Here is a 6,335-nt window from a genome sequence, read left to right as displayed (position 1 = left end):
TTGGTAACTGATTAGTATGTGCCGACATGGCCGATTGCCTATTTTTAAAAGCGGTCTGTCTCGGCTGATTAAAAATTTGTTGGCAGATTAATAGGTCTACTTCTAATCAACATAAAACCCATTCCGCTGAAGACCCTCTTCAGTACTTCCATGTGACAAAAAGACCTCCCACTTGCGGAAAAGGTCAGATCATGAGGGCAAACTCAAAATGTTCTGGGGCAAAAGCTAGTTTGTAGATCTGAATGGCAGGTGACCGGACTACTGCCTGTTTCTGAGTGGCAGCAAGGGCAAGAAGCTGTGCTTCGGCTGGCGTGGACTTGAAAGAGTGACAGAAAAAAAGTCACCATTCTGCCACCAACCCCACCAAAAAAACACCACTGCTTCAGGTTTATCTACCTCTTCTTGGACTCATGTATGCATTCTTGTTCATGTCTGTCTTGTTCTCTACTAACAGGTCCCAATGCCAGAGGGCGATAGAAGAAAGAGCAGTAAACTGAGGGACTTATCTGGAAGTCCACATTGTTCTTCGTATGTCACACAGACCTCATGCCGAAGCAGACAAAACCGATTTCTCTCCAACGCTGGTGTCTATCATTTTGCAACCCATCAAAGGTCACGATGAATTCTTAGTATGGTCTCAGTCATACAGCACATGAGTTGTTAGATACGTATTAACTTCTGAAATCGTGACCTTTGTGTAATTCATCTATACTCTCCCGCCTGCCCATGCCCAGCTCCATGTCATCCCAGTGAAAATGTTCCAACGTGTCCCCACGACAACTCATTTGTTTGCTGAGCTCTTACAAGATTTTTCACAAGACCTTTATCAGGATGGATCATCGTCTTTGCAGGATCAATAGTAATCTTAGCACTTACCAGCTGCATGCCACAGATGAAGGCCAAGGTGCACCTGCCACTACAGCACCCCATGATGTCCTCCTCCGTCTGCGCAAAGGTCCACGTGGAGCAGGAAATCCCAAAATCTCTCAAGCCCCCACCAAGGGTCGTCTGTCCGACCAGAACGGCCCAACGCGAAGCACTGGCAGACCGGCCTCACAGAACCAGAGCCCCAGTTCTCATGGTGCTCAGAACAATCGAAGGCGGGTTGAGGCAGTCTGTTGTGGTCCCCTGGATTTCCAACACGTGCAAGTTAGGGATCACAGATGGAAGGTGAGGTATGGGGTCAAATCAAGTCCACATGAAACATCCGCAATTTTAGATTATGGAGATCAGATTTATTTTAATGCAGGACAAATAAAACTAACCAGGTTTGTTAAAATTAAAAAAAAAAAAAAAAAAAACACTCCTGCATTTAAGATAAAAAGGTCACACCTGTCTCAGCTCAGGGTCCACTCATCCAGACTGGAGCAACAATCCGGATCACCTCGTTCAGTCGCATCCTTATGAAGCTGCACTTTACTTGGACATGATGGTGATCTTAGCTGGAGAGATTCCCCAAAACCTCGCAGATCTATTGCCTGATAATCCGATTAGGCGCCGCCTGCGTCCGCGTGTGATTAAAGGAGCCTAATTTAAGGTGATAAGAAGAAGTTAAAGTGGTCCCTGCCTCGTTTTGATCCCACAGACGAGCTGCTCTGCTCTCAGGGGGAGTAGCATCCTCCACCACAACACGGCTGTCTGCTTCACATCCACCCGGTCTCTGTTTAGAGTTTTGGAGGAGAACGCTGGGACTTATCCAGGAGACGATGGTGCGCGAGTGTCTGGGGTCCTGTCAGCCCCTGAGGAGGATCAGTGGCTGCTGCTGGTTCGAATCCCCACCAGGTCCACGGCACCGCTTACTGACAGAACCGTCACCGCTCCTGGTCGTTGAATTCACAAAAACACTTCTTCAACGGCGACACAAAAAAAATTAATAAGAACGTCTAAATTTCGGGAAGAAAATAAAAAAAAAAAAAAAAAACGTTGTGGAAAAAAAAAAAAAACCGAAGTCTCGCGCGCAGGGCGAAATAAAAGCGAGGTTGTGTTAGTCGTGTCCGGGTTGTGTTGAAGAAGTGTGGGGGTATAAAAAGAGGAGACAATGGGCACCGGGATGGACCAACCGACCGAGAGCCACAGCGGAGAGAGGAGCGTCTCTCCCGCCTGCCATCTGTCAAGTCAAACATGACGCCACCACGACGCAGTTCCGGTATGGAGTTTCAAAATAAAACCCCAAAAGGTCGGTGCAGTTCAAAAAATATATATATACAGTGAACCCTCGTTGTTCACTGGGGTTACGTTCCAAAAAGAACCCGTGATAGGCGAAATCCGTCAAGTAGTAACCTTTATTTTTTTTTTTACAATTATTATACAATGAAATACTCCATAATACCCTGTTGCACGCTCAATACTCCATAATACATTCAAACCAAAGAACAAAACCTTTTTACAGGCCCAGGCATTTGTTTAACAAATAAAAGTACTGTATAAACGTCTTTTTACAAATAACTACTGTACTGGAGAGACTGTTTAGCCAATCAGAATGCAGAACACCATGCACGATGCAAATTCGTGAAGCAGCGAGACCGTGAAAGGTGAACCACGTTATAGCGAGGGTTCACTATCTATCTATATATATATATATATATATATATGGATTACTATTAATTTTTAAAGTAGACGATTTAAATTGGGCAGCACGGTGGCGCAACTGGTAGAGCTGCTGCCTCTCAGCGAACAGGTCCCTGGTTCAAACCCCGGTCCAGGGGCCTTCTGGGTGGAGTTTGCATGTTCTCTCCGTGCATGCGTGGGTTTTCTCCGGGTACTCCGGTTTCCTCCCACAGACCAAAAACATGCATGTTAGGCTGATTGGTAACTCTAAATTGTCCCTAGGTGTGAGTGAGAGAGTGAATGGTTGTTTGTCTCGTTTGTCTCTATGTGTCCCTGTGATGGACTTGCGACCCGTCCAGGGTGTACCCCGCCCCTCGCACAGTGATTGCTGGACATGGGCACCAGCGACCCCCGTGACCCAAAATGGAATAAACGGGTAAAGAAAATGGATGGATGGATGGATTTAAATTGGTGGCTATAGCTTTAATTCATCCATGTTGTGTTTCATTAAAAAGTTGATGTCTGTTTATGTCTCTATGGATGTGCTAGCATAGTGGGGAAAAAATGGCGGCTATTCAAACGATTAGACATGTCAAAGCCTTAAATACCGTCTATGAAGTTGTTTATTTTATGCTAAATCAGTTTAGAATTTAAAAAAGTGCTAAAGTAGGTTGAAAATAATCCATGCTGCTGATCTCAAGCTGCTGATTATCTCATTCTGCTGTATTCATTCATATCCATCTGCTCACCACAGACTCATGTTCATGTTTTACATTATTAGAGTTTATCGAAGATCTTAGATCTTTTAGCATACCGTTTGGCATTCGTTTAGCATATGTCTTAGTGTATATCTTAGATCCTTACTGTTTCTTTTTATACTTTATATTTTTATACTTTTAGAAATTGTTTAGTTGTTTGCTTGTTTGTTTTTAGCCCATTGGGCTAAAATTGTTGATTCAAAATTGGGAGAAAATAGGCCAATGTCTCATTGTTTCACTAAATTTTTACAATTAAAGAAGCATTTGGCCATGTAGTCACATTTTGTTGGGCCAACTTTTGAAAATCATGGTCTGTTTTGTATGCACAGCCATGCACATCAGTCACCCGCTCCTGCTCAGCATCAGACACAGTGCATGACTGCAGGAGTTGGTGAAAACAAACTAAATGTAGATTTTTAATCAGTGTAGTGCAGGTGTAGTAAATGAGTTTACTTTTACCATCTTATTCACTTATTTGATGAGATGGTGGCGAGCCCTGAGTAAATGTATCAAGTGCTCAACCTGTGCTGGCATGACCCTCTCCGGAGACAGTGGACAAAAAGGAGTTTGACTAAAACACCTGTCACAAGGAGAGTTCAGAGAGAAAACCTTTCGTGAAGGAAGAGAAAAATTATAGGTGGATTTGTTTCCCGAACACTTTGATACACGTTTCATGCACCCAGTCTCAAGTTACAAATACATACATAATTGTTTTAAAATGGTTGCAAAAAAAAAAAAAAAAAAACTACAGTTGGGAGTGTCAGCGCTCTAGAAAAACAGAAATGAACTGAGAAGGGTTAATGACAAGTGCATCTATTTTAAGAGACAGTTTTGATTTCAGATGTTTTGACACGATTCAAGAGACAAGACTTCAGCGCTCTTCAAATCTCACGAAGAAATTGAGAACCCCAAATGTTTTGAGACATTTTGGAGACAACTTTTGGTTTTAGCTCTGACTAGTCATTAGGTCATCTTATCAAGACGAAGCTCTTATCTACAACAGGTAAAATAGTGATTGTTCATTCCACAGAACTCCTCAAAAGATATATATAACCCTGAACATAAACAGCGTTGTGATTGTGTGGAATAGCCTTTAATGTGAAGGCAAGCCTCCCGAGTGTCTCCTCTGTTGTAGCTGCTGCTGGCTGACTTGTTGAGGCTCAGACTCATCTCTGCAGGGGAGCAGTGGGGTCTCTGACTCTCTCTCACACAGAAAGATGCAGCCTTGGTCAGTTTGCAGCTGCTCACGTGCAGGACCTTCACTCTCAATCATAATAACTTGAAACTCTTTGGAGCTCTTTTCTGTCAGAAGGATCTTTTTTATCTGTCTTTTTCAGAACTGATGCGTTACTGATGACTTTCTGTTTAAGTTAAATGTTTTCCAAAAAAGTTACTCAGCTTTTTATCATTTGCTCAGAACTAGCTTTAGGAAACAGTTCAGCATGAGGTGTTCTATTTATGGATTGCAGCCAAATTCAATTAAAACCAAAGAATTTGCTCCTATAGTAGGCGAATCAGTGTGTGTGTGTGAGTGTGTGTGTGTGTGCTCGGGGGTCAGTTGTGCCACACCTATAAAATGGCCAGTCGCTTAAACAGACACTGAGGTGGAGAGGCTATCACTGCTTTAGCTACACAACATAATGGCCTGCTTTCCCTTCACCATCAATCTCTGTCAAAGTCTGTTCCTCCCACACAGACACACTGGGAGACGACACACACATGCACGCACAAACAAGTGCACACGCACTACACTTTGGAGCCACACACAGTGCGACAGGAGTTTAATTATGCCTCTAATCTTGAGTGACAGTTGCATGTATAATGGCTGATTCCCCGGGGCCATGTGTCGAGGCATCCACCCATTCATCCTTCAGTCCCTTCTCCTATTTATCTTCTTACTTAGTCATCCATCCATCACCTCACTACTATTTTTTTCCAACTCAACTTCTTACTTCTTGTCGTCGGCCGTCCTCTCGACTCTTTTAATGTGATTTACTGCTACTTCTCTCCCTTTCTGTTCCCATCGTTGTCTGCCCAATTTTCTAAGAGTCGCTCAAACACTCAACCGGTCTCACCTCCACACCCCATCCATCGGCTGTGCTTTTTATAAAGTTACTGATAGATAGGATCGTAAAAGGTGATGGCCAAGAATAAAATAGGATTTTGTTAGATTATCATCCCTTCAACAAGTCGCAAAATAAACCAGACATTTAAGATGATTAATCGTCTTTTTTAGTTCTGTTAATTCAGTCACTTTTTAATGAAGTAACATCACCTCAAGGTTTGATATGAAACAGAATCAGAATTATTTTACATTTTTGTGTCAATTTAAATGCCTATTTCATAATCTGTGTAAATGTAACAGTTCAATTCAGTTTATTTATTTAGCGCTAAGTCACAACAGCAGTTGTCTCAGGACACTGAACAGAATCATTTGTATAAATAACATTATTTATCTGAGGAGCAGACTGCGTTGAGTTGAACTCCATCACAGAACTCTCATCTTGAGCGAGCATGAAGGCGACAGTGGAAAGGAAAAACTCCCTCATGAGGAAGAAACCTTTAGCAGAACCAGGCTCAGGACATGTGCCCATCTGCTTTGACTGGCTGGTTTGAGAGGAACAGGAAGGAGGAACAGATACACAATGGCAGGTCAAGAATCACGTGTTAAGAAATAAATAATATCAAATGAAAACTATTCGGTTGCAACAATGAATTTAAGGAAATGAGGTCAATTTGTCCTCCAGTAGTCTAAGCTTAAAACAGCACAACAAACCAACCCTAACTATAGGATTTATCAAAAAGGAAATTCTTAAGCCCAGTCTTAAAACTGGACAATGTGTCAGCCTCACGGACAGAAACTGGAAGTTGGTTCCACAAGAGAGGAGTCTGATCACTGAAAGATCTTCCTCCCACTCTGCTTTTGGAAACTCTAGGATCAGCGAGTAAGCCTGCAGTCTGAGAGTGAAGAGCTCTGTTAGGAAAATATGGAACAATAAGATCTCGAATATAAGATGGAGCTAGGTTGTT

Source organism: Nematolebias whitei, chromosome 12 (genome assembly GCF_014905685.2).
Source record: "Nematolebias whitei isolate Nwh7 chromosome 12, NemWhi1, whole genome shotgun sequence".
Lineage (NCBI taxonomy): Eukaryota > Metazoa > Chordata > Actinopteri > Cyprinodontiformes > Rivulidae > Nematolebias > Nematolebias whitei.
Note: the sequence above shows the minus strand (reverse complement) of the source record.